Here is a 23,931-nt window from a genome sequence, read left to right on the forward strand (position 1 = left end):
TGGTTTGAATGGATGAGATATGAGTGAATGTGATGTGGTCTGAATGGATGAGATGTGAATGAATGTGATGTGATGAGATGTGGATATGGGTAGATGCGAGTGGATGAGATTTGATAAGGATGAATTGAGAAAAGATGTGATGAGATGAAAATGATGTGATTGGATGAGAATAGAAATACTTATGAAATGATGAGATGAAAATGATGTGATTGGATGAGAATAGGAATACTTATGAAATGGTTGTCGAATTAATTGATGTGGTTTGATGTGGAGAAATGTGGAAAGACAAGAGTTTGTTATAGAAACTGTATTTTTGAACTATTTTTAAATGACTGTTTTATGTCAAGAATGCTAGAGAAGCATTTTGACCGTCTTGTGAATGAGGTCATGGAGACCTAATCTGATAAAGTTGCAACAGCTGACGGAGAGGGGAGGATGTCTCGCGTAGCAAGGTCAGCCGAGGTCTTGACTAGCCTCGGTTTGATTAAAATGGTGAGCTTCCGGTACAGTGGATGAAGGACTAAAGAAGCGGCCTATGAGTGAAGCGCTAGGTCACCTGTGAAGGATCCTAGAGGGTGCTCGGGCTCTGGGTCAGCAACGATTCCCACACGTGCATCCTGGAAGATATTGGAATAAGGAGTAAGAGTTGTTTTCTGAATTCAGGCATGGATCTAGTTGATTGACCTTGTTGATCCTCAATAGATGAGTCCATGGCTCTTTTATATGGATCCGTTGGTTGATCTTGCTGATCTTCAACGGAGATTCCATTTTTGATATGTGAATATATTGCCGGTTACTATGAGCTAGGAACTATCAAAAAGGCCCTTGAGTGGATAGGTGGTGAGCGTTCTGGTTGCCAATGATGCCATTGGTACACCGATGAAGGAATGATTGGAAATAAGGATTCAACCAGAGATTTTGAGGATTATGATTAGTGACACAATGGTTTCATTAAAAGATTATTTTTTAAATATAGCTGATTCTATGAAAAAGGCAATTTCATATTGGGTGTGTAAGTGGTGTGACTAGCAGGGATTTCACTGACGTAAACGAGTACATGTGAACATGTTAATAACATATGTTAATAACACAAAAAATCTTGTGATCACATGTTATATTCACAAAGCTTTCACAAGGGACTAGAAAAATTATCTTTGTCAGGCATAAAAAATCTTCTTAGGTGGCCACTGACCTGCTATTATGTGAAGATGGTAACATGAGAACATGTGAATAGCTTATTCCCATATGTAGCCAAGCTTTTAAGGGGTTCTCAAATGGCAAGTGACCTGTTATTTTGTGAACGGTAACATGAGAACATGTGAATTTGTTCACATGTGTTATTATCACAAAAATCTTGTGATCACGTAAATATTAAATCCCTGGTGACTAGTTTTAAGTTTAGATGAATATCTAGCTAGGGGGCTGGGAACTCTTTTCCCTGGTACCCAAGAGACAAAACCTAGCCAAATTCTTAATTGGATCCCATCACTACAGTGGTTGGGCGGTTGGCTAACCCACGGGACTGGATGGGCTTAGGCTAGACTGATGGATCCCTAAATTGAGACTCAATTTTATCATGGTACGATAGATGAAGTAAATCCCATACAAAAATAGTTCTATGGAAAAGAATCAATGGCTGTGTCTCTTAATGAGGAAAAAAGCATTGGTCTCTATGATCGAAGTGCAATCTTTTTACTGATCTGATTATGGGACTTATGGGTTTGGTCAGATCAGTTCAATTAGTTAAGGCTTTTGATTACGTTAGAGAAAAATTAATCCTCGAGAAATCGCCCGTGCTTTTTGGGCAAGGGAAGCTTTTTCGAGTTCGGTTTTGAAAGAACCGATGGATTAGTCTCTTGTCCGGATATTCGTGGTGGGCGAGGCTCTGAGTGTGGGACCCTGCCCAGTGCAAGAAGTGCTACTTCCGCTGCTAGCACCCGTGAATTCGTTGCACGGTGGGGACAGGGATCTTACAAAATTGGCCTTCGATGATGTCCCTTTTTGTGATAGGATTCTTGTCAAATGTTATTGAGTAGGACCTTTTCCTATATGCTTCTTCCCATATAATTTTTATGCTTTTATTTTTATTTAAGTGCTCTTATGAAGCAGGTATACATGAAGTACAATAATTGAGTCACATAGACTCTTATTGAGTGGCTCTTGTTGAAGTAGCCACTTGTTGGGCCATAGATATGAAGGGTGTACCTCTTGAAGTATCAAACACACCATTCCTATGGTTGATGGAGCGAGACTGGTCAAGCAAAGAGGTTACCCTATGAATCCAAATTACTCCAAGATGGTCCTCGGGAAGAAATAGATCGACACATTGACACCAGATTTATCTGTGAAATTGAGCACATAGATTGGGTATCACCCATAGTGATAGTGCCCAAAAAGAATGGAAAGGTACGAGTGTGGGTCGATCTCAAAAAGGTCAATGCCGTCACTATACGGGATTACAATCCTATACCCTTCACAGAGCACATGATCAAAAGATTCATAGCTAAAGAAGCCTATAGCTTCTTGGATGGATTATCTAGATACAATTAAGTATTGATTAACCCCAAAGATCAACACAAAATCACCTTTGCTATTGAATCAGGAACTTAAGCATATTGCGTCATGCCTTTTGGGCTGACCAATGCCCCCGGCACCTTCCAGCATCTGATGGGCATGGCCTACAAGGAGTATCTTCCAAAATTCCTGGAGGTCTTTATGGATGACCTATTTGTCAATTCCACGTGGAAAGCACACCTCCAATTTTTATGGAATGTGCTAGAAAGATGCATGTTGTACCGTATTTCATTGAACCCTCTCAAATGCTAGTTCTAGGTTAGGCATGGAGTTATCCTAGGACATATTATCTGCAAACAAGTAATCTCCACTGATGATAACAAGGTGTGGCTCTCATCCTTGAGCTGCCCCCACCAACCAGCTTTAAGGGAGTCCAGCGCTTCATGGGTGTTATGTGCACATCATGTGCATATACTAGGAGGCTAACTCTAGTTCTACTAGAGCATGTTCCCATGCTCCCATGCTCACATGCATAGGGTGGGTTAGCCTCCTAGTATATGCACATGATGTGCATATTATCGGCGTTTCATTTTCATGTATGCCAATATAGCTCACCCCCTTTACGGACTCCTAATCCTCTTTGAGTGGATAGAGGAATGCCAACGGGCTTATGCCACCCTAAAGAAAGCCTTGGCAAATGCTCCTATTTTAAGGTCTTTCAACTAGGACATCATCTTTCATGTCCACATCGACACCTCCGCCTTTGCTATTGGGTGTGTGTTGGCCCACCAACCCGGTGAACGTAAGATGGATTTCACCACCATCAGCTTTGCCAGTCGCTAACTAAATGAGGAAGAATGAAATTATACTACAACTAAGAGGAAGGGTTAGCTATGGTTTACAAGGTCAAGAAGTTTTGCTATTATCTTCTGGTGATAAAATTTATCTTCTTTGTAGACCATCAAGCTCTTCTATATTTGGTTAAAAAAACCATGCACAACAAGAAGAATCACCAAATGGTTTGCTGATCTTGCTTGAGCTCGACTTCACTATCATAGTGTGGAAGGGCTCATAGCATGTCTTGGCAGACTATATGTCACGCATCCCCAATGGGCAAGCCACCATTAGGAGTTGATGATGATTTACCAGACACCACCTTGTTCCAATTCTGCTTAATTCTAGAATGGGGAGAGGAGGTTGTACACTTTCTAGCCAATGGCCTACCAGTTGACCCCCTCCTTAGCAAGGACTCTGCACGGCACCTCATTAAATAGGTAGAACCCTACTAGTCAATTGCAAGCCAACTCTACAACAAGAAGGGGGAAGACAAAATTATTAGATGTTATGTCCAAGAAGACAAATATGTCTTCCTTTTAGAACATGCTTACTCCGCTTGTGTTAGGGGGAACTTTGCATGAGATATCACTACACACGTAAGTCTTCACAACAGGGCTATGGTGGCCCACCTTAATGGTCAATGCAACAGAATATGTCAAGCGGTGTGATGAATGCCAACGAGTGGCAATTCCTCGCTTTATGGACAATATGCCCCTGAACTCTGTTGTGTCGTTTTACAGCCATTCCAAAAATGGGGCATCGATTTTATTGGACCCATTATTCCCACTACTAGATACACCCAAGATTGATACATCATTGCAGCCACCACAGACTATTAAAAAATGCAGGGGAGAAGGGAGTTTGAGCTCTTGCAAGCACACACACACTCACCCAAACCCTAGAAGAGAACACACAAGATGAGAGGCTAAAAATTGTTCTTCTTCTTCTTCAACAAAGGAGGTATATAAAGAAGATAAGTGACTAACACACATACTAGAGTATATATAAGCAATCAAATGTGAACACACTAAAGTGGAGTGGGTAGGTGTGGACTAGTCAGTGTAGTCCCCAACTGTAGAATGTCTGGTGAAGATGTGTTGGTGTGCCAGCTACCAAACTTGCCAGTGATGTAACATAGCCGCCTCGTGAGTGTCAGCTTGACATCTCAACACATAGCCGCCTCGTGAGTGTCAGCTTGACATCTCAACACCCCCTCAAGCTCAACTCCAACTCATGAACTTCAAGCATATCTCAAAATCTGTAGATCTTCTCAACTCCCAAGGCCTTTGGGAAGATGCTAGTGACTTGATCATGTGTGCTGACATAGGCAAAGTCAATGTCACCTACTACTAAGACTCTCTCCCTGATGAAGTGGTAGTGTACCTCAATGTGTTTCATCCATGCATGGAAAACTAGACTCCTAGCCAACTATATACTACTAAGATTATCACAATTTATGACAACCTTTCTCTCCACATGCAACCCCAAATCACAAGTAGCTTGCATAACTAAGCTACCTCACATGTTACCACCCTCTGTACTTTGCCTCTGTACTCGACAAGGCAACTCTGGGCTGCTTTGTGCTGCACCATGTCACAATAGCACTCCCCAATGAAAACACAAATCCACTAGTAGATCTCTTGTCTGAGATGCTACTTGCCCAATCTTCATCTGTGTACCCATATATATCCAATGGTACACCTACTAGATAAAACAACTCATAATCAACAGTGGCCCTCAAATATAGAAGTGTGTGTCGCATAACACTGTTAAGATGTGGTTTGCGTGGAGCCTGCATATATTGACTCTCTAAGCTAACAGTGTAACTCAAATCTGGTTTGCTGATCATGACATAGATCAAACTCCCCACAATCTTCATGTACACAGAGGGGTCCTCCACCAACACATAATTTGCATCCGTACTGAGCTTTCCATTTTGATCTAATGGCACGGGGATTGGCTTACAACCAGTCATCCCATACTTGGACCACATGTCCAATACATACTCTCTGATAGCCAAATACCATCAGGTGTGTGAATGACCTCAATGCATCTCATTTCCATACAATGCATCCATCTTCTCATCCATAGCTTTCACCCAATACACATTTCCAATAGCCTCATCAAAACATGTAGGCTCTATAACTTGCACAACTTTTTCCATATAAGAATAATGATGTGCCAAATAACCATCATAAGTCAACCTCTGTACAGGGTTTTTGACTCTTCAAGATCTTTGTAACTTTGCATTCATGGTGGCTTCCAAAGCCTTCTTTACACCAAGTGTCCTCATTGCTGGAATCCCAAGCTCCTCACATCAAAGGATCATCTCTGAGCCATTAGACTCTCCATCACCAAGAAAATACCCTGTAGAAATATCAAGCATACCAAGGGGCTCAACCATTTTCTTTTTGCCTTTATGTGATGTACCAACTACATTTCTAGGGCTAGTATTATGATGCAGCCTACCACTCCATAGTCTATCAACAGAACCGCTACATGAGGACTCTTTTGGTCCACTCAATAACTATGATTGTTGACTCTTTTGGTCCACTCAATAACTATGATTGTTGACTTGCATTCTGTGCAACCACATTTCCACTTACATCAGCCCCAACAACATCTTTTTTAGCAGCATACCAGCTACTCATCTCATCAAATACAACATCCTTGCTTACCATCAATTCTCATGTAGTAGGATTATAACATCTATATCCCTTTTGCTTAAGAAAATACACAATAGAAGTACTCTCCCCCTTCCTCTGACCTTAGGCACTTCACATGCTTTCATGTCTGCTTTTTAAGGTCATCAATAAATACCTGCAGTCACCCATAGACATAGTCTTCGTACCATACATCTAAATGCACAACATCTAGTACATTCTTACTCACATTTCTATCATGTGGAAATACATTCTTTGTTTTCTTTCCAAATATCTAAAGAGACTTCATTCTTTGCACATTTACATGCCCAATTCTCTTATGCCTAATGTCTATATCTACAACAACTCCTGAACCATTTGCAAACATTGGAGCACTCACTTTAGGCATATTTACATTCAATTTAAACATTCTACTCACTCTATTTTCTTTTGCAACCAACCTGCACTTATCTTCTACATAACAATCATCAGGGTTAAACTGCACTTGCAAACCTTGCTCAATCATCTCACCAACAGAAACTAGATTATTTGTAATATTCGAAACATGAAGTATATTTGTAAGGTACTTCACCTTACCATCCCGCATAGACAATGGCACATCTCCAACATGGGAAATTGAATGAGTAGTGCCATCCCCTAATTTAACAAAACTTGGTCTTTCAAGACTCTTCATTCTCTTCAACAACTCACCATGACTTTTCATGTGGTTCAAAGCACTTGAATCAACATACCATACATCATCCTTACATGCTACTACATTATTTCTAGACATAGCACTTGAATCAACATACCATACATCATCCTTACATGCTGCTACATCATTTCTAGACATAGCATTAACTACGTGTTGCATAACAAACAACCACTCATTATCCTTAATATTTCTACTAGAGGACGCATAGTTATTTTTCTACACTTTTCCATTTTGCATGTCATTCTTCTTCTTATAACAATCTGCTTGCACATGTCCAAGCTTACCACAATAAAAAAAGTCTCATGTATCATTATGTTGCCTTTGCCAAAATTACCAAATTACCACGACTTCTTTGACTCCCCCTGCCTCTAAACTAGCCTCTTCCACCTATGTGTTGTTGTTGTGATTCATGGGATCATTGCTACCTGGCTGACCATAATTATGATTACCTATTCTGCAACCACCTTGGCTAGATCCACGACCTCTACCTCATCTACTTGAACTTGTGTAGAAGGTCTGCTGCTCTGAAGTGTTTTTGTTTTGTGAAGATTTTTGATCTTCTTCACCCAAATTCTTCTCTTCAATGATCAACATTGACACCAAATCTATAAAGTTGGGAATATTTTTCCAAGTCTGAATAGACGTCTTGAATGCCTTGTATTGTGGCTTGAAACTACGTAGACATACTTCCACGTTATCTTATTATCAATAAAAACACCAATATATCCAAGAAGGGATTCCACAATGCCCTTGATCTTCAAGGCATAATCATTAACATACATATTTTTCTTCTCCACATTATGAAGCTCATTCTTCAACTGAATCTTCCATGCCTTGGTGTTAGTTTCATGCAGCTTCACCAAGGTGTCCCATGCCCTCCTTGGGTGACTTGGCATCCTATTTATGCTCAATCATGGTGTCTTGTATGCTAATATAAAGCTAACACATGACTTTCCTTACTCCTTGATTCCAATCCTTATATTCTATTACATCTGCAAACAGTTGGATTAATCTCCGGTATCTCTAGTGCCTCCGCATGTTCACCTTCAATGTAATCCCAAAGCCTTTTCCCATCAAAAAACTTATCAATCTAAACCTCCAAGCATGGAATTTGTTCTTGTCAAGATTCTCTGCAACAATCTGGTTAATTCCATCAAGCTCCACTCTTGTGAATAAATCTCCTCAATCAGAGTTCGTTTGTCGGTGCCTCCCGAAGAGCTCTCGATAAGGGTGTAGTAGCCACCAACACAAAGGGGGAAGAGTAGATAAAGCTCTTAACCTCGTACTGCTTCTTGTTCTTCTCTTGCTTGCCTCTCTCAGCTCTTATGATGAACCAAGCTCTGATACCATGAAAAGATGCAGGGGAGAAGGGAGCTTGAGCTTGTTTGCCTCTCTCAGCTCTTATGATGAACCAAGCTCTGATACCATGAAAAGATGCAAGGGAGAAGGGAGCTTGAGCTTGCGAGCACACACACACTCACACAAACCCTAGAAGAGAACACACAAGATGAGAGGCTAAAAATTATTCTTGTTCTTCTTCAACAAAGAAGATAAATTGACTAATACACATACTAGAGTATATACAAGCAGTCCATATTTGTGAACACAGTAAAGTGGAGTGGGTAGGTGTGGACTAGTCACTGTAGTCTAGCTGTAGAATCTCTAGCAAAGATATGTCGGTGCTAACTACCAAGCCCACCAGTGACGTAAATGTTGAATACACATACTAGAGTATATACAAGCAGTCCATATTGTGAACATGGTAAAGTGGAGTGGGTAGGTGTGGACTAGTCAGTGTAGTCTAGCTATAGAATCTCTAGCAAAGATATGTCGGTGCTAACTACCAAGTCCACCAGTGACGTAAATGTCGAATGATCACACCACCACCTCGTGAGTGTTAGCTCATGTTGAGTTTGACATATCAACAACTATTACACAAAATGGATCAAAGCAAGGGCTACTTGTAAAGCTGATGTGTGATCTATTGCAAAATTCATGTATGAGTTAGTAATCACTTGCTTTGGATGTGCCCTTGAGATTGTGAGCGAAAATGGCACACACTTTATTAATGAGGTAATCCAATTCCTCTTATGAGATTTCCTCATCACTCATAGTAGGAAATCTTTCCCATACTACCCCCCCAAGATAATGGCCAAGATGAAAGCACCAATAAAGTTCTATGTGCCATTCTCAAGAAAATGGTTGAAGCCAACGCCACAATTGAGAACAAAAGTTTCCAACAAAACTCTGGGCCTATCGAACATCCTACAAGGCTGCTACCAATGCGACACCCTTTAGTTTGACCTATGGTACTGAAGCGGTTATGCCTATGGAGTTCTTGGTCTTCCTGATTTTGCAAATTGCTATAAAAGAAAAACTTGGGCAATGTCCTAGGCTGTTGCCTGTTTGAGCATGAAAAGCTTGACGAAACACACCTTCTCTCTATCTATAGTATGATTGTCAAAAAAAATTGAGGTGTAAATAGTGGTTTGATGACGAGCTGAAAGATAAATAAATGAACTAGGGTGACATGGTCCTCCTCTTTAGCACAAAAATCCATAAAAAGAAACTCAAGCTCAAAGTCTTAGGACCTTTCCTAGTCATTGAGATAATCCCGCAAGGCGCAATGCACATAGAGACACTCGACGGTGTGAGATGGTGGGATATTTCAATGGTAGAAAATTGAAACGCTAATATGGTCCACTAACTGAAACCACCCTCAAGGCCATTCATGACAAAAAACAATGAAAAAATGAACACAAAGAAATGAAACAAGTATCCCAATAAGAGGCTAAAAAGCAACAAGCCAAACTTCGGGAGAAAAACATTGTGGTCAACATGGCCAAAGTTGTAGACCTTCTTGAAGAAGAGGATTGGGAGGTGAAACTTGCTCGGTTATGGGTGGTTAGGAACTACCACCTGACAAGCTTCACCCAAAAATTAGCTTTTGTAGATACAAGAGCTAATTATAACTTAATGTCTTATGACACATGGCTTTCCCTTGGGAAACCCCCATTAAAAGAGACTCTGGCCACGGTCACAACCATGGCCTGTCAAGAAGTTCATTGTTTAGGCACAATCACAATCTTATTCCCCATTGAAAATAATCCCTTGGAAGGGAAGTTTATGTAATGCCTATAGGAACCATGCGGCGTGAGGAGATTCTCCTCGGTCAAGGTTGGATGGGACACAACTGATGTAACATCGACTAGGATGCAAGGACTACCACCCTACAATTGGCCTTCGGCCAAATTATAGTCCTAATGATGGATGAAGAGCCCGTGTCCTTTTCTCCCTCACGCCAAGATGATACTCCTCCCCTCACCATTGTTATTCTTCCCTCTGATCCACATCACTAAAAATGAGGTCGCTCCTCACTCTAGACATGCCATTGCCTTGCGTATCCTCTCAACTACCCAACTTGCCACCAATCCAAACTCTCCAATTCCACCATCGCTCTCCTGACCCCCTATAAAACTAGCACTAACCAAGACCACAATCACTGCTCAGACTCCCACCCACAACACTAACCCTATTAACAACTCTTACCAATGCACATAGGGCAAGCACTCTTCATAGTGGGTACCTAAGAAGCTTCACACATCCCAAGGGTAATATGAAGGTACTACCACTCTGTGGATCTCCCGTTAATCCACTTCCCATACTCATATGTCGGCAACACAAGCTCCTTGTCCCTCTCAAAGGAGACACATTTGACAACCCCAAGCCCACAGGGTACAGGAAAATCGTTGGCCCAAATGCTCTCCAAGGCCAAACCATCCTCGCTCACACCCTAAGCCTTTCCCCAACAAGAAATTACTCTGGGATTTCCCTGATTTTGACGAAAAGGAACTTGATTACTCTGGAAGGAAGGAGCTGGAGTCTGGAATCTCGGTCCTTGATTTCCCCGTCCTGAAAACCTTGATCCAAAAGGAGTTGGGTAATCCATACTGTAATGTCCAAATCCTTGACAGTTATAGCATTCACTTCCTTGTTCAAGGATGGAACTTTTGAAGTTGAATTCCAGGAGATTGAGTTCCGAGAAAAGGACCTTTCTTCCATTCCGGAACTTTCCATATTCTGAGCTTGACCTTGTTGTCTCTTAGGTGGTGGAAGGTTGGAATCACCTTCTAGAGTTAGAAATCTTTTGAAAGATGATTGTGTTGGGTTCGGTGGGACCTTGACATCAAAGGCCTTGGAAAAATCCTTCGCCATTCGCACTGCTTCGGCCATGGAAACTAGCTTAGCATTTTTCACTAGGATATTCAAAAGTTCATTTAGTCGCCGAATGAACTTGGCCACTAGTTGTTCTTCATCCACCAGCGGTGGGGTGAGTACTTGAGGAAGAGAGCAAACGCTTGATGATACACTTCAATAGTTCTGCTCCCCTGGGTTAACTCTAAGAATTTGTTCATCTTGGTTTCCATAAAGCCGGGCGGACAGAATCTCTTCCTTAGGTAAATTTTGAGATCATTCCATGTCTGGGTGTTTCGATCCAAACGGTTTGTCTCGCAGTGGTTTCTCCATGCCACTCTGTCTGTTTCTACTATCTTCAATCTTGCAAGAGCCATTTTACTTTTCTCGTTGTACTCGGTGACATCAAAGTATTCTTCCATTGCTTCGATCCACTTCTCCACAGCCTCACCCAAGTTTTTCCCTTCCCCCTTGAAAGGTCCACGCTGCAATCTATGAAGAGTTTTACAAACATCCAAGTCGAGATCTTCCTCGATCCATGAGTTGGGGGTTATCATTTCTACCATGACGACCTCGATCCATGATCCTATGAATACGAAAATTCTTGTTAAGTCCTTTTATTTATAATTCAAATTCGACTTTAGATCTAACTGATTCTAGGGTTCTTTAGATTGGTCATCCCCCCACAGAATCATGAGATAAAGATCCCTTCTAATAGAAGAACATAAAGAACTCATTATCAGAGAATAATTCATTCATATTCTTAACACACTAATGGTCCATCATACCGAAAATTCCATCTGATCATTCCTCCACGAGAATTTTAGTTATGCAAGTTTTCAATTTGTCGTCCCTTAATTAGATCCATTGGGTCAAGGGTTAACAGCAACAATCTGTCAGCACAATCGACTAATCTCATAGTGATTTTCTAAAGTCATAATCGTCATTCAAGTTACCAATATTATCACTGAGATTTGTCCCATTCATCCTCATAATGTCTTTGTTCAACTTATCTTCTTTCAACCAAAATTCAAGAATCATTATCTTTCAATCAAAATCCAAATCAGCTCATCAATTCTCAACCAGAATTCTAAAATCATATCAACCAGCATTCAAATTCATCATCTAGATATCATTTTTACTTATAATTTCAAGGTCTTAGATTTACTCGTATATATTGTTAGTAAAGAGCTGCAGTTATAATTTCAAGGTCTTAGATTTACTCGTATATATATTGTTAGTAAAGAGCTACAGTTATACCCACGATATATACGGGTAGTCACGGTCCTTGGAACTATAAGGTAAATACCATCATATCTTGGCCTCAAGCAAGTCAGGGATTCCATACAATTGCGGTACTTCCATCTAAAGACCCAATTACCAATTTATGAATTTTTATTTTGAATATCAATTTGTATGAATTTCATCACACAATTATAATCTTTTACTGGTACTTCATAAACTTTTGACATTTCTTGCTTCTCGGTTTATCCACTTTAACGAATTTGCTTTGATATACCACCACTGAAAGATCCCTGCCCCCTCCGTGCAATGAATTCGGGGGTGCTAGCACGGAAGTAGCTCTTCTTGTGTAGGGTAAAGCCTCTCACTCGAAGCCTCTCACTCGGGGCCTCGCCCACCATGGATATCTAGACAAGAGACTAATCCCTCGGTTCTTCCGAAACCGATGAACCTAGAAAAACTTCCCTTGCCCAGAAAGCACACGCAATTCCTCCAGGATATTTTTATTCTAACGTAGTGAAGAGCCTTAACTGATCCGACCAAACCCATAAGTCACGTGGTCAGATCAAGGAAGAAACTTGCACTTGGATCATAGAGACCAACACTTTTTTCCTCATCGAGAGGCACAGCCGTTGATTCTTTTCCATAGAACAAGACTATCCGAGATTTACTTCATCTATCATACCATAACAGAATTGAGTCTCATTTTAGGGATCCATCAATCCAGCCTCAGACCCATGCGTTAGCCAACCACCCAACCACTGTAGTGAAAGGATCCATTTAGGAATTTGGTTATGTTTTGCCTCAGGTACCAGGGAAAAGATTTCCCAGGCCCCCTAGCAAGCGCTTCATGCAAACTTCAAGATAGGTACACCACTTACACACCCAATATGAAATTGCCTGTTTCACAGATTCAAAAAATCTTTTAATGAAACCATAGTACACTGATCATAATTCTCCAAAATATCTGGTTGAATTCTAATTTCCAATCATTCTTTCATCGGTGTACATATGGCATCATTGGCAAAACCAGAACGCTCCACCACTTGTCCACTTATTAGGGGCCTTTTTAATAGTTCCTAGCTCATTACCTGTTCACTCAAGGGCCTTTTCAATAGTTCCTAGCTCATAGTACTCAAAAATATATTCACTTATAAGAAACCAGATGGACTTTCCATTGAAGATCAGCAAGATCAATCAACAGATCCATATGAAAGAGCCATGGACTCATCTGTTGAGGACCAGCAAGGTCAATCAACCAGATCCATGCTCGAGTTCAGAAAACAACTCTAACACCTTGTTCCATTTTTTTCCTCGACGCACATGTGGGTATCTTCGGCGACCCAGAGCCCAAGCACCATATGGTCAGCACCCTCTAGGCTCCTGCGCAGGTCACCTAGCGCTTCACTTATAGGCCACTTCCTTGGTCCCTCATCCACCGTACCGGAAGCTCACCATTATCGAGCTCGTCTAGTGAGGCGGTGGCCACTAATGACCCGTGGGGGATAGGCCCCACACTTACACCACTGGCATGGTTGGTGAGATCTTGGGTGATATGCAGCCAGTGGGATGACAGGCTGTGTGACAGCCATTCTAGAGACTGGCATAGTTATAGCGCCAGCTCATTTAGTCGGGTTCACACTATAGAGAACCCGTGTATGTATTGGTTGAGTACCTTTCATATTATGTGTACTCTTATCTTGTATATGGTGTGTTGAGTGTTGAGTAGAGAAGAAGAAGATTTTCAGCCTCTCACCTTGTGTGTTCTCTATTAGGGTTTTGTGAGTGTGTGTGTGTGCTTGCAAGAGCTCAAGCTCTCTTCCCCCCTGCATCTTTTCATGGTATCAGAGCCTGGTTCGTGCTAAGGGCTGAGCTACAAGCAAGAGAACCACAGGAAGCGGTACGAGGGTAAGAGCTTCAACTACTCTTCCCTATTATGTTGGTGACTACACCTTTGTCGGGAGCTCTACGGGAGGCACCGGTAAACGGTCTCTGATTGAGGAGCTTTCTTCGCGGGAGTAAAGCTAAAGGGCAACTATACAATGCTATCGGACTAAAATTTTCCAGCCGAAAACGCGTTTCGGGCGCGTCTGGACCTCCGTTTTTCAGAAAGTAGGCGATTTTGAGCACTGCGGGTAAGTCATCAATTCTCTGCAGAACTCTGTTTTAAGAACTGCAGGAAGACAGATTGACTGTGCAGACACTGTGGGTGCTGCAAAGAGGTCTACAGTTGCCATTGGTTGTATGTATGCACATTGAAGTCACTGGTTGTGACATTTGAGAGTACTACAGTACCGCTGTGCAGAAAATACAGCAGTTTGTGCAGAAAAACCAGAGTGCAGTTTCTGGTAAAATTGTGTGTTTGGCAAGATGTCTAATGATGGCATAACACAGATTGTGGCTGAGAAGCTGGATAAGAATAACTTCTATGCTTGGAGGTTCAGGTTAACGAATTTCTTGATGGGAAAAGGCTATTGGGACTACATAGAAGGTGAGCATGAAGAGGCACCGGAGATGCTGCAGATGTGAAAGAGTTTAAAGACTGGAACCAAGGAGCCAGGAAGGTTATGTATTGGCTATCCATTAGTATACAGGACACCATGATTGGGCACATTCAGGATGCCAAGTCCCCCAAGGAAGCATGGGACACCTTGGTAAAGCTCTATGAAACAAATACCAAGGCACGTAAGATACAGTTGAAGAATGAACTTCATACTGTGGAGAAAAAGAGCATGTCTGTGAATGACTATGCGTTGAAGATAAAGGGTATTGTGGAATCCCTTGCATCTATTGGTGTGTCAGTAGATGATGATGACAAGGTGGAAGTCTGTCTACGTGGTCTCGGGCCACAATACAAGGCGTTCAAGACGTCTATTCAGACTCGGGAAAACATTCCCAACTTTACAGATTTGGTGTCTATGCTGATTATCGAAGAGAAGAACTTGGGTGAAGATCAACAGTCTTCACAAAGTAAAAACAGTTCAGAGCAACAGGCCTTCTACACGAGTTCAGGAAGAGGACGAGGTAGAGGAGGCCGTGGACGCCGTCAAGGAGGTGGCCGAACAAGTAATCAAAATTATGGCCAGCAGCAGCAGCAACAACAACAGTCCCAGAATCAGCAAACAACAACAACACGCAGGTGGAAGAGGCAAATTCAGAGGCAGGGGGAGTCAAAGAGGCCGTGGAAATTGGCAAAGGCAATATAATGATGCACGTGAATGCTATTATTGTGGTAAGCCTGGACATGTGCAGGCAGAATGTTATAAGAAGCAGGCTGACATGCAAAATGGGAAAGTGCAGCAAAACAACTATGCATCCTCAAGCAGAAATAATGAGGATAATGAAAGGTTGTTTATTATGCAGCATGTTGTGAATGCCATGTCTGAAAATGTTGATGCAGCACAAAAAGATAATGTATGGTATGTGGATTCAGGCGCTTCGAACCACATGACGAGTCATGGGGAGTGGTTCAAGGAGATGAAAAACCCAGAAAGACCAGGTTTTGTGGAAACAGTAGGGGATGACACTGCTCATCCAATTGCCCACGTTGGAGATGTGCCATTATCTATGCAGGATGGCAAAGTGAAGTACCTTGCAGATGTACTTCATGTACCAAACATAACAAAGAATCTGGTTTCAGTTGGCCAGATGATTGAGCAGGGTTTGCAGGTTCTCGATTTAACCCTGATGGGTGTTATGTTGAAGATTTCAAAGACAAGTGCAGGTTGGTTGCAAAAGGCAATAAAGTGGGCAGAATGTTTACATTGAATGTAGACATGCCTGAAATGAGTGCTGCAATGTTTGCAAATGGTTCAAGAGTTGTTGCAAACATAGACATATGGCATAAAAGAATTGGACATGTAAATGTGCAGAGATTGAAGTCTATGCAGACAAAAGGAATTGTGACAGGGCTGCCAAAATTTAAAGTGGAAGGTATGTAGAAAATATCTGAAGCATGCCAATTTGGGAAGCAAACAAAGCATGTGTTTCCACGTAACAGATATGTGAGCAGAAATGCACTAGATGTTGTGCATTCAGATGTATGGGGTCCTACGAAGACCATATCTATGGGAGGCTGCAGGTATTATGTGACTTTCATTGATGACCACACAAGGAAAGTGTGGGTATATTTCATGAAAGAGAAGAGTGAGGTGTTCACTCACTTTCAGAATTTCAGAGTTTTGGTTGAAAAGAAAACAGGGAAATATGTAAAGTGCCTAAGGTCAGATGGAGGGGGAGAGTACTTCTCCAATGAGTTCTCTGAATTCTTGAAGAAGAATGGTATTCGGAGACAGTTTACATGCAGATACACTCCGCAGCAAAATGCAGTTGCTGAGCGAAAAAACAGGCACATTGCTGAGATTGCGCGAGCATTGATGGAAGAGAAGAATATGCCGCATTGCTATTGGGCTGAGGCTGTTTCTACAGCAGTATACATTATGAACAGGACTCCAACTGCAGCCATACATGATGTAACTCCAGAGGAGAGGTTTACTGGCAGAAAACCAGATTTGTCTCATCTGAAAGTCTTTGGATGCATTGCATATGTGCATGTGCCAGATGAGCTGAGAACCAAGCTGGATCCGAAAGCTGAAAAATGTGTGTTTATTGGATATTCCTTTGAGCAAAAGGGATACAGGTGTTATAACCCTGCTACACGTGAGTTGAGGGTAAGCAGGGATGTTGTCTTTTATGAGATGAGCAGCTGGTATGCTGCTGAAAAAGAAGCTATTGGGACTGATGTGAGTGGAAGTGTGGTTGCACAGAATGCAGGTCAGCAATCACAGTCTTTGAGTGGACCAGGAGAGTCCTCATCTAGTGGGTCTGTTGATAGACCATGGAGTGGTGGCAAGCTGCGTCATAATACCAGTCTTGCAAATGTGATTACTACATCACGTAAAGGAAAAGAGAAAGTGGTTGAGCCCCTTGGTATGCCTGACATTTCTGCAGGGCATTCTCATGTTGATGGAGAGTCTAGTGGCTCAGATATGAGCCTTGATGAGGAGCTTGGGATCCCAGCTATGAGAACACCTGGTGTAAAGAAGGCTATGGAGGCCATGAATGAAAAGCTGCGAAGATCAGGGAGAGTGAAGAACCCTGTACAGAGGTTTACTTATGATGGTTATGTGGCACATCACTATGCATATATGGCAAAGGTTGTGCAGGTTGGTGAGCCCACATGCATTGATGAGGCTGTTGGAAATGTGTGTTGGGAGAAAGCTATGGATGAGGAGATGGATGCACTATATGGAAATGAGACTTGGGATTTAGTGCAATTGCCTGAAGGCAAGAAAGCCATTGGATGCAAGTGGGTGTACAAAGTTAAACATAACAGTGATGGAAGCATAAACAGGTACAAGGCTAGATTGGTAGCCAAAGGATATGCGCAGACATATGGGATTAATTATGAGGAAACTTTCAGCCCAGTTGCCAAGATGGCAACGGTGAGAGTTGTGATAGCAGTGGCTGCATCAAAGCAATGGTCTTTACATCAGATGGATGTAAAGAATGCATTCTTGCATGGGGATTTGCAAGAAGAGGTGTATATGTTGTCAGCCACCTGGTTATGAGGATGTGGGTCACCCCGAGCATGTTTGCAGGTTGAAGAAAGCCTTGTATGGCTTAAAGCAAGCACCAAGAGCATGGTCTGACAAGATTTCTGAATATCTTGTCACTATTGGCTTTCATGTAGCCAATACAGATTTCTCATTGTATGTGAGACATGGTGATAGAGGGGTTGTGCTTGTTGTCATCTATGTAGATGACTTGATCATTACGGGGGACCATGATGCAGAGATCTTTGATGTAAAGATCTTGCTTAGACAGAAGTTCGAGATGAAGGATCTGGGGGAGCTCAGATATTTCTTGGGCATTGAGGTGATTAGGTCACCACATGGTATTGGATTACTGCAGAGACAGTATGGCTTGGACATGTTGTCCAAGTATGGTATGACAGGCTGTAAGCCTATTTCTGTGCCATTGGATCAGAATGGCAAGTTGAGTGCAGATTCAGGAGAGATCTTGGAGGATCCTACTATGTATAGGAGCATAGTAGGAAGTTTGATCTACATGATGATCACCAGACCAGATTTGAGCTATGTTGTTGGGTTGGTGAGTCAGTTTATGCAGGTTCCACGGAAACCGCATTTAGATGCAGTGAGACACATACTGAGGTATGTGAAGTCTACTTTGCATTGTGGACTATTCTATGAGACTGGGACAGAGATATGTGTACATGGGTACACAGATGCTGATTGGGCTGGTAGTATCTCGGATAGAAGATCTACCAGTGGATTCATGTTTTCTTTGGGGAGTGCTGCTGTGACTTGGAGCAGCAAGAAGCAGCCTACGGTTGCTTTATCGAGTACAGAGGCCGAGTACAGAGGAGCTGCTATGGCAGCATGTGAGGTAGCTTGGTTGAGAAAGCTACTTGCAGATTTGGGTCAGTTGATAGACAAGTTGTCATTTTCTGTGACAACATTAGCAGTATACAGTTGGCCAGGAACCCAGTCTTTCATGCTCGTACGAAGCATATAGAGGTCCACTACCACATCGTCAGAGAGAGGGCCTTGGCAGGAGACCTTGACCTTGTTTATGTCAGCACACAGAGGATCAGGTAGCTGACATCTTCACCAAAGCATTGGGTACAGAGAAGCTCCGCAGATTCAGGGCTTCGCTTGGTGTACATGAGATGGAGTTGAGCTCGAGGGGGAGTGTTGAGATATCGAGCTCGTCTAGTGAGGCGGTGACCCCACTGATAACCCGCCTGGGGGATAGGCCCCACACTTACACCACTGGCCCATGGTTGGTGAGATCTTGGGTGATATGCAGCCAGTGGGATGACAGGCTGTGTGACAGCCATTCTAGAGACTGGCATAGTTATAGCGCCAGCTCATTTAGTCGGGTTCACACTATAGAGAACCTGTGTATGTATTGGTTGAGTACCTTTCATATTATGTGTACTCTTATCTTGTATATGGTGTGTTGAGTGTTGAGTAGAGAAGAAGAAGATTTTCAGCCTCTCACCTTGTGTGTTCTCTATTAGGGTTTTGTGAGTGTGTGTGTGTGCTTGCAAGAGCTCAAGCTCTCTTCCCCCTGCATCTTTTCAGTCAAGACCTCGGTCGACGACCTTGCTATGCTATGAAAAAATTTGTGGTGGTTATGCTAGATCAATATGAGTAGAGGAGAGAGACTCAAAATACAAGAACATATCTTGTTTATTAAGTTGCTTATGAATACAACTTGGCCTTTGCTCATATCAAAATGCCTTCTAGCTCCACCTTTAAAATAGGTGAGCTAGTGGGCCATAAGTCCATTCACACACATATCCTTCTCCTACTCTTTTACATAACCTTAGTCTTTTAATACCCCCCCTTAATACCAACTATGAAAAAGATTGGAATAGGTGGTATTGGACATAGGTTTCCTTTATAACATTAGGGTACAGGGTTAGGAATATAGGTGTTATTACAGTGAGATTTAAAACAATTTCTCAGTGGAGTTAGAGGAGGCTGATACAAAGTTAGCCTCTGACTCTTGGACATTTAGAAGTGATATGTCCCGTTTGTTTACACTTGTTATATTTCATCTTGTTGGGATATTTGATCCAACAATTATTTGTCAAATGACCCACCTTTTTGCAATGGACACACCTTACTTTGATAACTTGATGTGACAAAGCTTGCTCGATATTCGATGAAGTTGTTGCACTTGAAGATTCAGCTCCTCCCTTTGGCCTCTTCTCTTCATCAAGACAAGATTGAATGACTCCTTCAAGGGTGGGATTAGGTATGTTCTTCAGGGTGGTGAAGGTAGGGTACACCTTCTTGACTACTTTTAGTAAAACAGCCCACTACATCATCTTCATCCATTCTCGCATTCACTGATGCAAGTTGAGCCATAAGTCCCTTCAAGTGAGAGATAAAGGCTCCAATGCCATCTCCCTCTTTGAGCTCCAAGCTAAAAAATTCAATTTTAAGTGAGATCTTGGAATTCTTACCACGAGCTCCATAGAGCTTGTCAATCTCATCCCATTTCTCCTTTGCAGTCGCTCGGAAGCTTGTCAATCTCATCCCATTTCTCCTTTGCAGTCGCTCGGAAGCTTGTCCACATGGTGAATAAGAGCCTCATCAAGATGAAGCATGATGATGGCTTGTGACCTCTCATCATCTTCAATATCTTCAGCCCTAGTTTGATCAATAACCTTAGTGCCGGAGATGAATGACCAAAAACCTTTGGACATCATCTTGTACTTGACAAGAACTTGCCAAGTGTGGAAGCCCTCTCCTGAGAACTTTTTAATTTGGGTATTTTCCTTTGACATTGGGTATTGAAGGGAGATTACAAGAGAGTAATGGGCTGATTTATGAAGAAGAAAACCAAAAAATTTATGATGATTTGGCTTAAGTAGAAAGAGAAAGGCTTATGAGAGTGCAACAACCCTTAATCAAGCCAAGGATGTTGCACACAGGCTGCAAATTTGTGTACGAAACAAGCGCTACAGAGAAATCGTGCGCCGACCTGCTCTGGCACGACTGAGAGAGATGTAATCCATAAATTGCCTGTACGAACCTGAGTGCCCGGAGGTCTTCTTCAAGTTTCTAGTTTAAATCACGTCAAACTACTGGAAGGCCTCAACTGGCTAGGGGAAGATAAGGTGCACTCTAAAATTCTCTTTTTTGACCGATTCTACACCTTGCAAGTTGCCTAGCTCTAGATACCATGAAAAAATTTGTGGTGCTTATGCTAGATCAATATGAGTGGAGGAGAGAGCTAAAATACAAGAACATATCTTGTTTGTTAAGTTGCTTATGAATACAACTTGGCCTTTGCTCATATCAAAATGCCTTCTAGCTCCACCTTTAAATAGGTGAGCTAGTGGACCATAAGTCCATTCACACACACACCCTTCTCCTACCCTTTTACATAACCTTAGTCTTTTAATACGCAAGATGTCCTCTGTTGACTCTCCGTCAGGCAGAGCAGCTGTTGCAACTTTATCACCTAGGTCTCCATGACCTTATTCACAAGATGGTCAAAATGCTTCCCCAACATTCTTGACATAAAATAGTCATTTAAAAATAGGTCATAAATACAGTTTTTAATGAACTCTCATCTTTCCACATTGCTGCACATCATTTCTCATTATTCCACATTCTTCTACATCAATTCACATTGCTTAATCCACATCCAATCATATATATTTCCATCGTCCTTCAACCATTCTCATCTAGTCACATCATATTACATCTCATCACATCTCATCCATTTACATCTACCCATACCCATATCACATCACATCACATCCATTCACATTGCATCTCATCCATTCACATCTGTCCCGATTCACATCACATCCATTTCACATCACATCTCATCCATTCACATCTATCTCGATTCACATCACATTACATCTCATTCATTCACATCTATCTCGATTCACATCACATCACATCACATCCATTTCACATCACATCACATCCATTCACATCTCATCACATCCATTTCACATCACATCTCATCCATTCACATCTATGCATATTTATATCAGATCACATCACATCCATTCACATTGCATCTCATCCATTCACAACTTTTCTTTTGGGAGAGAGAGATATACCTAAAAAGCATCCTAATTAAGCATAAAGATTAACTTTTTGTGATTAATCATTAGAATTCTTATGGAAAGCTTGATTTGCATTGAAAATAATTAATTTGAAACTTCTCAAGCTTGAGAGGGGTTGAGAAGTGAAATCTTTTGAGAATATTAATGAAAACCATGAAATTACTTCTTACCTCTAGATTTGGCTTGCTTCTTTATCTTAGAAGGAAGCCCCCAACCAATAAATTGGTTTAGTATGTTGAGAAGAAATCTCCAAGGATTGTTGAAGAGAGAGAAAAGCTCCAATCTCTCCAAAAGTAGAGGATTTTTAAGGGATAATAGAAAATATCATTATTTTAATGTAATATTGGCATGGTATAGTTCACAGATTTTTTTACAAAAGACTAAGGATCTATTTCTAGGTGAGGGAGGCCACTAACCAAGTCCAACTAAGCTCTAGAATTTTCTAGGTTCAGTTTGACTCAATTTGGACAAGATTTGGACCAGTTTGGCTTCCTTTTTAATTTGGTTTGATCCAGGAGAGAGGAGAGATAAATATATCAGAATGATTTTGAATTAAAAACTCATCCACATGTGTGAAATAGGCGCCTACCTCAAGAGTCCCCCTCTTCTTACCAAGGTGTCAAAAATGCATCATTATTCCAAAATATCTCATTTTTTTAGTAATGTCTCATAGTTTTTAACTAATATACCTTGTACTCAGTCAACTCTTCATCTTATGTGAGCATTTACTCAGTTTTGGGTATTTTCTTTTATTCTTTGGATTTATCTCATCCCAACACTTGGATTAATCCTATTGGCCTATAGAAACCTTAATTGGACCATAATCCAAAAATTTGTAAAAATCTAGACCCTTAGGCTAAGGTCCCTTATATCATTTTTAATTGATTCCTAATGCACATTGGAAAGTTCATTTTGAACTTCTGTTTTAGGGGCAACCATTTTAGACACTAGGAGGATTTTTATATCCAAATATATCTCAATTTTGGATACCTCTCTCTAGACATTTTCTCTCTCTAGGCCAAAACAGGATAAAACAAGATCTTTCTTCTATTTCAGAGAGGGGAATAAATGCAAGAACAGAAGGGGAGGTTCTTACACCTTTACACTTCAAAATCTAGAGGGAGGAATCTTTTATCCTACCCCACTTAAAAAACATGAGATGTCCTCATCTCGTAGGTGTGGAGTATAAACTCTTTCATCTTCTTCTTCTTCAATCACTTCCAGCCTTACTACCTTGGAAGTGGATGGCCGATTTGGGAACATCTCTCTTTGACTTCCCCTATTATGAGGTGGAGGTCTTGCACTACTTTGGATTGAAACTTAGGGCTGGTTAGAGGGTCTACCTCTCTGGGATTTCCTGTGATTTTGACGGAAAGGAACCATGATTACTCTGGAAGGAAGGAGCTGGAGTGTGGAATCTTGGTCCTCCCTAATTTCCTTGCCCTAAAGATCTTGATCCAAAAGGAGTTAGGCAATCCATACTGCAATGTCAAAATCCTTGACAATTATAGCATTTCACTTCCTTGTTCAAGGGTGGAACTTCTGAAGTTAAATTCCAGGGGATTGAGATCCAAGAAAAGGACCTTTCTTCCATTCTAGAACTTTTCATATTCTGAGCTTGACCTTGTTGTCTCTTAGATGGTGGAAGGTTGGAATCACCTTCTGGAGTTAGAAATCTTTTGAAAGATTTCATATTCTGAGCTTGACCTTGTTGTCTCTTAGATGGTGGAAGGTTGGAATCACCTTCTGGAGTTAGAAATCTTTTGAAAGATGATGGTGTTGGCTTCGGTGGGACCTTGACATCAAAGGCCTTAGCGAAATCCTTTGCCATCCGCACTGCTTCGGCCATGGAAACTGGCTTGGCATTCTTCACTAGGATATTTAAAGGTTAGTTTAGTCATCAAATGAGCCTAGCCATCAGGTGTTCTTCATCTAGTGATGGGGCGAGTACTCCAGGAGGAGAGCAAACTCTTGGTGATACACTTCAACAGTTCTACTCCCCTGGGTTAACTCTAAGAATTTGTTTATCCTTGTTTCCATAAAGCCAAGAGGATAGAATATCTTCCTTAGGTAGATTTTGAGATCATTCCATGTCTATGTGTTCTGATCCAGACGGTTTGTCTCGCACTGGTTTCTCCATGCCACTCTGTTTGTTTCTACTA

Source organism: Cibotium barometz, chromosome 61 (assembly GCF_041138505.1).
Source record: "Cibotium barometz isolate CiBa-2024 chromosome 61, ASM4113850v1, whole genome shotgun sequence".
Classification (NCBI taxonomy): Eukaryota; Viridiplantae; Streptophyta; class Polypodiopsida; order Cyatheales; family Cibotiaceae; genus Cibotium; species Cibotium barometz.